Source organism: Triticum urartu, chromosome 7 (genome assembly GCF_003073215.2).
Source record: "Triticum urartu cultivar G1812 chromosome 7, Tu2.1, whole genome shotgun sequence".
NCBI lineage: Eukaryota > Viridiplantae > Streptophyta > Magnoliopsida > Poales > Poaceae > Triticum > Triticum urartu.
The window spans coordinates 78,423,475-78,434,024 of NC_053028.1; the positions used below are offsets into that span (position 1 = coordinate 78,423,475).

Here is a 10,550-nt window from a genome sequence, read left to right on the forward strand (position 1 = left end):
AATACATGGTTCCCCCCTTCCTCTCTACCTCCCTTTTCCCCATTCGTACTTCATGGGCGCCAAAACACCCTCTCCACCCCACCCTCCTCCGTCCGCCGCCGTCTGCCGCCCCATCCACCGTCGTCCTCCTCCACCATGCTGGAGCTGATACCCCGACACCGCCGTCCATTACAAGAGATCGGCCTCTCTCATCCACGGCTTCGGACCGGGATCCTTGCATCCCGTCCTCTCGCTTCATCCCCGTCGTCGTCCACCTTGCCGGCGCCGCTCCTACGACTGTCTTGTCCACCGCGCCCCACCGCCACCATCTACCCTCCTAGATCTGGTTCCACACCGCCGACAGCCATCGCTACCGCAGCACCGTCAAATTCTCAGCAGATGCGTACACGGCGCCGCACCAGAGGCGGTACTCTTTCGTATCTGCTCAACTTATTTATCGTGGTAAGAAAATAGATCGCCACTGCTTTACTCTGATTTCTTGTCTTGGTTGCGAAGTTGCCTTTGTCCGGCTTGCACCTTCAGATCCGCCATGGCACGCTCAACACTATACTCCCAATGCTTATGGTTTTCCCCTTTTATATTCCACACTAGTTAAATCACAGTAGACTAAATTTCAAAATTGGCTCAGACGATTTTTCAGAGCTCGCCGGAATTCGTTGGTGCGATCGAAAGGGCTTGGTTGGTTGTGGGGCCTCACCAAACGAAGAAAACTCGACACGGGTGGGGGTTGGGGCGGGGGTGGGGGTGGGGTGGCGGAGGAACACAGGCGGTGGGGGCCGGTGGTCCGGCCGGCAGCTCGTGCGGTGTTCTGTATGGGAAGAATCAGAGACGAGGAAGAAGAAGGGTTAGGAGACGTAGGATCTTCATCCAACCGCCTGAAATGGTCGAGAGACAACTGGGAGTTGCATTCTTAATGCGCTCTGGTTCATCATGTGTGGGCAATGCGCAACCAACATTTTATTATCCAAAATCTGCTTGCTCTTCTTTACCATGTTCCTCTTCCGTTCTTCTTTAATATGTACTCTCTCCGTTCCTAAATACAAGTCTTTGTATAGATTCCACCATGGACTACATATGGAGCAAAATGAGTGAATCTACACTCTAAAATGTATCTGGATACATGTGTATGTGATCCATAGTGGAAATCTCTACCAAGACTTATATTTTGGAACGGAGGGAGTATGATAGTAGTACAGTATGTTCCTTGTACTGAAGATGAGCAGGGACATTTGTAGTGTAGAGGTCTATATGGTCGGTTGTGATGGACACTTTGAGCCTCTTTGATTCATAGGATCTTGTGAACATAGGAATAGGATTTGTAGTGGCCTGCCCACTTGAATCCTATAAGAATAGCAAGGAAATGCGGGGAGCTGTGTCGCCTTTGAGAGTTACACTGATATTAACAGTACCGCACCTTCACTTGAAGAGAGCTGGTATCGGAAGCCTTTCTAGTCGTACCGGCAATACTAGCACATATATTCCAGCAAGTTACACTTTGCTGATTTTACTCTGATGCTTAAGGTTTTCCCGTTATATCTACACTATGATCTGTGTAGCTACTTTGTGTCGCACTAGCAGCAGTCCACTCTTGAAGCTAAACACTACAATGACTTACAAAATTTGCACCAAGGCATTGAGTGCCATTCTGGATGCAATGAAACTCATACGCTCCCCACCTGTTGATTCTTGTTTAGAATATGATCCTAATGACTATTCTAACCTCGAGGAGTCAAAGGCAGATGGCATGTCCTGTTCACCCATCAAGGTGCATGTTCTAATTTGGCAATGTTTTATTGATTGTGGGTATATTGCATATGTTGTCTTGCATTTCTTCTACTTTGTTGCACCGCCATCTGCTTAGTTTACTCATCATATATGTCGAGATGCCATGCCCATCCATTATCAATACATATTCCATCTATCATCATACCATGTTTTTCCACTCAAATGTTGTTCTTGTGCATTAGACATCAAAAAGGAAGAGGGTGATTGCCGAACCTGAAGGAGCACCAGCAAAGTCCTTGAAAAACATGGTGGTGCCGGAGAAATCAGACAACACCCCACTTATATTGGTTGTACAACAAGTGATACAAAACGTAGGACCGACTCCAGCAGACTGTACCCATACTTCACTGGCCACACCACTAGCCCCACCACACAAGACCTGCACTCCAGCAAAAGGTATACCGATTTCATTTTCCATAGCACCAGCTGTACCACAGAAAAATTCCACTCCAGCAAAAAGTACAGCAAGTCCACCGCCGAAGACCTATCCCAACTGCAGAGACGGCCAATTCCTGCAGATTGGAACCCATTCCATTTATTCCCAGTTTAAAAGACAATGCTTTCAATGTTGTTAGGGACTACGTGCATATATTCCCATCATGGGAAGATTATTGTGAAGACAAACACCATTTTCACATCTTCCTGTCCAACTTACGTGTAAGTGCTATTATTCATGGTTATTATTTTCCTGTTTTCTACTGATTGAACACATCAATGATTTACATTACATTGTTGTAACTAGGCGAGGGTCAATCTGGATAGTCATGACGAGCAAAGCTTGCTTGTGCTTTTCAAGGAAGCATTGCAGCAGTATCGGTGTTACCTGAGGAAATCACACTTTGATGGCAAGTCTATAAACGAATTTCCGGTGAAGTCTCCTGTGCTAAATTTAGAAGACATTGAATGGAAAAACCTTGTTATGCACTGGTCTCGTTCCCATGATGAGGTACTGTCTATGAAATCACATGACAATTTGAACTTCTACTTTTCCACATGTGCCTTACGGATCTTTTTTGCAGGAAATCTGCTCGAAGAAGAATTCCGGTTTGACAAGAACGACAGGATATCGCAAATATGCTGCCCGCTGCTTTGCTCTTGTTAGTACCTGTTGTCCTGTATCACTGTACTTGCATACATACCTGGTTCATTATGTGACAGCAGTATGCATGATAGCTTTCTTATCAATTGTTCGCTCCAAATTATCTCATCTGTATGAATGGTTACATTAGTGTAGAATATATCCAATGCCAATGTTTTTTTAGCTCTGCATTGTTCTTGTAAGTACATGTTGTCTTTTATCAGTGTACTTATAATGACAGGTAGTTGTTCATGTACCATCACTCTGCAGCTTATTTTCCTTTGCCCTCCATTTTCTACACATCAGATCTATATTTACTCTTACCATAAGGTTGGTACTGAAGAAGTTTAGCTGTGCATTACTCTTGGTTCACTACAAGAAATATTTCAACTTGTGACCAGCACTATTGGTCACTGAATGGTCACTGTTTTCAATTTGTGACCTTTTTGTGACCAAAAACATAAGGTCAAAAGCTGGCGGTCATAAACTGACTATAGCGGCCTTTCTTCTGGAATGGTCGTAGACGTTTATGACCAAAATACGTCTACTGTGGCGTTTTGGTCACTAGCAACCTCCCCAGGCCACGTAGGCATCCAGCGTGGCAATCTGATGTGGCACAAGATTCAGCCCGGTCCAATTCGATTTTCTACATGGGCCTAGCCCAACAATTCGGCCTTTTTAATGTATTTTTTTCCTGCCAGTTACATAGGCCAAGCCCATTTCAGCCTTTTATTTATTTCTGGGCCGGGGCCTTTTAACTTTGTTTGGGCCATTATATTTTGGGGCTGGTCCCATTTGTCATCTTCTCACACATTAGGCCCGCTTGATAGAAAATTCAAAATTGCTCAGATTATTCTCATAAGTGGGTCCCACAAGTCAGGTTTCCATTGCACACATTTTCAAATCACATACATAATCAATATTTCAAACGGAACAGTACAAATGTAGTTCATCAAATAACACTAACTAAGTCTACTACAATCTGTACATAGTCTATTACAACCCAAATATGCCTACTATTACAATATAACAATATTTACAGTCTATTACAGTCAAACAAAAGAGACGACTCTTTGCTGAGTAGGGCTATCCGGCTTTGAACTTCAAATTTCATAGACCTCCTGTTCGTCAATTGCAAGCACCATGCACCTTGGTTGGACATGAAGTGCTTGTCCTCGGTTGCACCATGCACCTTTGATGAAAGAGTTGCGGCTGATTGCTAAAACCTGTGAATATCAAAAAGATCTATTCAGTACAAAAAGTAAATCACGACAATATGTGAGTAGTAATAAATACAGAATCTGAACAAAAAAACTACTCCCAGTTAGAATTATTTTTGTTTTGGTAAGGTATAAGAGCAGCAGGTAAAGATAACATGAACAGATTGTTTGATCAGATAAGCTATATGATTGTATCAACACATGTGTAATGCATGGTACAGGTCAAATCCATGATATGAGACATAGATAAGCCAGTAGTCTAAGATTAAAAATTCTATAGTCTAAATCAGTGACAGTTTAACAGTCTGTAGTCTAAGTTTCCAAGCTTGTCTACTAAAGAAATTGTATCAACTTAACAATTAGTCATGCATAAGTGTTTGACATCAAAAACATACAGAAGTGCATTCTCCAGATTGACAATTAGGATGCATGCTCTGAACATACAGAAGTTCTACAGAGCAGCAGCAATGGCATCACAGTTGAGTTGCCAGACCAAAACAAAGTCATGTATGTATGTATGTATGTATGTATGTATGTATGTATGTATGTATGTAACAAAATCAGCCAAACTTAATATGCATCATCAGCTGATTAAAAGCAGTGGATAATAGTATAGTTCATCAAATGATATGGGCAACTAGCCAAGTTTCCTAATGGGAAGAGCTCACAAGAGCAGACAAAGAAATGTATATTTTAAACTAGACTAGATTGCAGGGGGGGAAAGGAGACGGGATGTGTGGCGTTACCAAGGTAACACTCCTAATTTTTCTCATGAAAGGATCATGATAGACACAAGCAGCTACCAACAGGAAGAGGAAAATGGAAAATGCAGGCTACATGACCAAGGTTCTACCAACAAGAACCAACCAAATTAACCCAGCAAGTTAGTCAGATGAGGCAAGCAGCCCAGATGCATAAGGGTGGATTGTTCAGTTCACTTTAGTTCAAGCTACCTAGAAGAGAATGTCAGGACAACCAGCTGGGTTCACTTCTTGTGCACCCTACAGTCTGGGGAGTTTGGCTGCATGCGTCTGTGTTGTTGAAATCGATGGCTAGGCTGACCGGGCTCGTGTCCTTCAGGCTCGACGACTTGCGCTTCTGCTGCAGCACCAAGAATGACATTGTTAATGTAGTCAAGGTAGCCAGACAGTAGGGTAATTCAGGTTTCGACTAACAGTTGTACTGCCTGTGCTGTGTGTGTACCAGATTAAATTAAATCAGTAAACACTTGAGCTTTTATGGTTGGGTTGGTTGGTGCTTTTACCTTGGTGGAATTGCTGGCGGAGTGCTTCCTTTCGGACCGATGTTTCTGCTCCTTCTCCAGTAAGCACAGTAGCGTCTTGTTGGCTTCGTCAACAGCTCTTTTCTCCTCGAATAACTTAACCTTGAATTAAACATGCAAAAGAAACTTCAAACTGTCAAGACTACATTAGTGTTGCATGAAGCAATGTTCACTGAGAGGGCGATAAGTTGCAGGTACAGAACATAGGTGTTGCAAGTACAAGAGTGAGATAACATGTTACCTCCTCTGCTTTTTTTAGGTTGGTCTTGAGTATCTTCTTGTCCCTCTGCGGCACTTGCACTTGTTCAGTAAGCTGCGCGTGAGTAAGATGAATGTTGGAGGACCAGGTTGGTTAAACAGCACTGCACTAGTAATTATACAAAGCAGCCACCGTAGTAGCATACAGGAGTATCATGCAAGCAAGCAAAGTGTTCAATGATGGTGATGGAGCTCTACAGTTGATCCAACACCAAATCACCTGATTGAAGGTGATGGAGCTCTACTCAAGTTGACAGACCAAAAACAAACAATGTAACAAGACCAACTAGTCAAACTGAATATGCATCAAGTGATTAAAATCCATGGAAGATATAATTAGTCATCAACTGACACAACTAACTAATTTTCCTTTCCCAATGGCAGAGCACACAAGAGCAGACAGTAAATCATATCCAGAATGTAGCAATCAGTGGATAACAGGAGCCATCAAGCATGAAATCGACTGATAATATGAGCGAGGAAAGGGATACGGGGTGTGGTGATGTTACTAACATCGGGGGCATCCCTGAGGCGCTTGCGTAGGTCGTCGCTCTCCCAGGCGAGCTCGTCGCATGACTCCATGGCGCGCTTGAGGTCGCGCTCGTAGAGGCCACACTCCTTCTCGAGCCTGGCTGGGCGGCGAGCTGGTCGTGCGCGGCCGCCACGACCTCCTTCTCCTCCACGCAGCGCCAGATCCCCTCTGCATTCATCACCGACTCGTTCTGCATGCACGACACGGGGCCGTTCCGATCCATCAGGCATTCTGGCGAACAGGTATAGTGCGCGAGTAACCGCCACAGCAGAATGGACGGGGGAGGGGGAAGGGGGCGGACTGACCCTGAGGAGGTCGATGCATTGGGCGACGGCATGGAGGTCCTCCTCGAGCGCGAAGACGCGGTCCTGGAGGCAGCCGCGCAGGTCCTACGAGATGGAGAGGTTGAGGCGGAGCGAGCGGTCGGGCACGGGGAGGCAGGGGGCATACTTTGTCTGGCGAAGCACCCCACCCACGCCGCCGGCGAGCCACTGGTCCAGCTGGTGGTGGTGCTGCATGATGGCTGCGCCCTGGACCGGATCCAGTGCTGCACCTCTAGCCCATGGATCCAGAGCTCGGTCGCCATGGCTGCGCCGTGGGCTAGGGTTTTGGGTGCTTGGGAAAGAAGAAAAAGGTGGGGGGCGCCGGCGGTGGTGGGGTAGAGGAGAGGGTGGGGGTCTCCGGCGGTCTCGGACGAGGTGAGGGGCGCGCGCGAGCGGCAGAGGGGCGGGTGGCGCAGGGGAGGGGAGAAAGGAAGGAGAATAGAGCGAGGGGAGAAAGAAAGGAGGCGGCGGGGGGTGGATGGAAAATGTGCAGAGGACTCACGAGATCTAGGGTTTCGGCTTAGGTGAGCTTCGGGTGAGGACAGCCGTTGGATCCGGGAGCATCCGACGGTGATCCATCCACGATCCGCGTGAAACGCCCACGGACCAATCAAAATGCAATACACGCGTACCATGTCATGACCATCTAAATTGGTCACAGTTAACTAAAAAATTGGTCGTAGTTGACTAAAAATTCATTTTCTATTTTTCAAGTGCCCAAAATGAGTTTTTTTGTGAAGGACCTACCATATATTTGTTGCAATATTGGACCAAATCATTTTTATAAAATAGTAGGCCATGTATAATGCACGATTTACAAAATGGTTGGGTGTCAAAATTTTCGATCCACCTCTCATGAAAAAGACAAATTTCCGTCGATTCAGCTGGAAGGAGGTCAAATTTGAACTGCAGCTGCCTCATAGTTTGCTATTTATTTTTTCCAAAAGTCATTTCTAGGTATATAAGTACCTATTTAATCAGAGAAACACCAAAAAAATTCCAAGATTCAACCACTAGCTAGGAACGGTCATTCCCGTCGTTTTGACCGCATTTTGAAACGGGCATAAAAATTTCAAAAAAATCAAAAAATTGGGAAACCTTCGCATTGTGTCATTATATGTGGCCAAGTTCCCAGGAAAAATAAAAAACTTGTAATACGGCAATTATTTTAAAAAAAGTTCTCAGAAACGAGCTATCACGTGTGGAGATCAATGGCTTTCAAGCCAAATGATCAATCTTATGGCCACATTCGTGGCATAGTATGTTCAAACGATCTCATATTGTGCACAAGGGTGCATATTGGAATGGCAAACAATGTTTCCTAAGGAAGTTTTCATTTTCTTTCCACGGAAAATCCATTTTCCATTTTCCGAGTGCCCAAATTGAGTTCTTTTTGTGAAGGATCTACCATATATTTGTTGCAAAATTGGACCAAAACATTTTTCTAAAATACTAGGCCATATTTGATTCACAATTGACCAAATGGTTGGGTGTCAAAAGTTTTGATCCACCTCTGGTAAAAAAGACAAATTCCTACCGATTCAGTTGGAAGCGGGTCAAATTTGAACTACAGCTGCCTCATAGTTTGCTCTTTATTCTTTCTAAAAATCATTTCTAGGTACATAAGTATCTATTTAATCAGAGAAACACCAAAAAAATTCCAAGATTCAACCACTAGCTAGGAACGGTCATGCCCGCGGTTTTGACCGCATTTTGAAACGGGCATAAAAAATTCAAAAAAAATCAAAAAATTGGGAAACCTTTGCATTGTGTCATTATATGTGACCAGGTTTCCAGGAAAAATAATAAACTTATAATACGGCAATTATTTTAAAAAAGTGTTCTCAGAAATGAGCTATCATGCGTGAAGATTTAGGGTTTTCAAGCCAAATGATCAATCTTATGGCCACATTCATGGCATAGTTTGTTCAAATGATCTCATATTGTGCACAAGGGTGCATATTGGAATGGCAAACAATGTTGCCTAAGGGAGTTTTCATTTTCTTTGTACGAAAAATCAATTTTTCATTTTTGGAGTGCCTAAAAGGAGGTTTTTTGTGAAGGACCTCCCAAATAATTGTTGCAAAATTGGACGAAATCAATTTTATAAAATACTAGGACATATTTAATGCACAATTGACAAAATGGTTGGGTGTAAAAAGTTTTGATCCACCTCTCGTGAAAAAGACAAATTTCCGCTGATTCAGCTGGAAGCGGGTCAAATTTGAACTGCAGCTGCCTCATAGTTTGCTATTTATCTTTTCCAAAAATCATTTCTAGGTACATAAGTACCTATTTAATTAGAGAAACACCAAAAAAATTCAAGATTCAACCACTAGCTAGGAACGGTCATTCCCGCCGTTTTGACCGCATTTTGAAACGGGCATAAAAAATTCAAAAAAAATCAAAAAATTGGGAAACCTTCGCATTGTGTCATTATATGTGGCCAAGTTCCCAGGAAAAATAACAAACTTGTAATACGGCAATTATTTTAAAAAAGTGTTCTCAAAATCGAGCTATCACGTGTGGATATCAATGGCTTTCAAGCCAAATGATCAATCTTATGGCCACATTCATGGCATAATTTGTTCAAATGATCCCATATTGTGCACAAGGGTGTATATTGGAATGGCAAACAATGTTGCCTAAGGAAGTTTTCATTTTCTTTGGACGAAAAAACCATTTTCCATTTTTCGAGTGCCCAAAAGGAGGTTTTTTTGTGAAGGACCTCCCAAATAATTGTTGCAAAATTGGACCAAATCATTTTTATAAAATACTAGGCCATATTTAATGCACAATTGACAAAATTTTTGGGCGTCAAAAGTTTTGATCCACCTCTGGTGAAAAAGACAAATTCCCGCCGATTCAGTAGGAAGCGGGTCAAATTTGAACTACAGCTGCCTCATAGTTTACTATTTATTTTTTCCAAAAATCATTTATAGTTACATAAGTACCTATTTAATCATAAATACATGGTTTGATGGCGATACGTTGAGGTTTGGGCGGTGGCCAAGGCCCCCAACTCTAGAGCGCGTAAACTCGCATGCCCGACGTGTGGTCACCGCGTGACCGTGGCGTTGCCATGTGTTCTGGGCAGCCTAAGCATTTCTAGTGGGTTGGGCACTCCCCAGGTAGGTTCTAGGAAGAAAATTACAACATAAGATTCTCACGAGGAGACCGATCGATGCTCAAACATGAATTAGCAGCCAAGTGTTTGATTAGCGCTACGGGAAATGCACATGGCCAATGGGCATGAGTTTTTGCTGAGGATGATCATCTACTAAGAAGAATGTCTTCGCAAATTTTTAGATCAAAAGGAGGATCCTAGGTGGTACTTGCTTTGCAAAGTACCACACTGGACAGAAATATGAATGTTGAAGCTGGGCTCAAAATAATGAATGGACTGAGCTGACATTTGGTGGAGGATGATTATTTGGGCATTGGAAAGCACCGTAGAAAAGTGATACCATTTGGACATGCCAAAGTGGTACTTCCTTCACAATGCTCTTCTATGGATAGAAACTTGGGAAAACTAGTGAGAGAAATTGGATGAATGAAATGAGCTCAAATTTGGTGTAGGTAAGTTACATAGGTATGGTTATGCCTTGGTAGATTTTCAGATCATTTGGGTAAGCCTAGATAGTACTTACTTCACAAAGCTTCTCTCGAGGTAGAAACTTTGGAAATTTCCTGAGAAAGATTTACTAGGAAAATGGAGCTGAATATTATCATGTGGCAATGATTTGGGTATGGAAGAGTGCCCAAAGAGTTTGAGGTTAATAGGAGGGGTCTAGATAACACTTGCTTTGCAACGTGCCAATCTGGCCATAAAATATAAATTGAACCTAGGCTCACATAGATAATTTTCCTGAGTTGCAATTTGGAGGAGGGTGATAATTTGGGCATATGAAAGAACTGTATAAATTTCATGTCATTTGGATATATAAAAAAGGTACTTCCTTCACAATGCTTCTAGGTGGACAAAAACTTTGGAAATTTGCCGAGCAAGATTTGCCAGGCAAATGGAGCTGAATTTTGTCATGCGGCAATGATTTGGATAGGAAAGAGTGCC

At 43.2% G+C, this 10,550-nt stretch overlaps 1 pseudogene; it reads right to left on the minus strand.

Moving 5' to 3' along the window:
- Positions 1 to 3,966: 3,966 nt before the first annotated feature.
- LOC125518419 lies at positions 3,967 to 6,673 on the minus strand (annotated as a pseudogene).
- Positions 6,674 to 10,550: the final 3,877 nt, after the last annotated feature.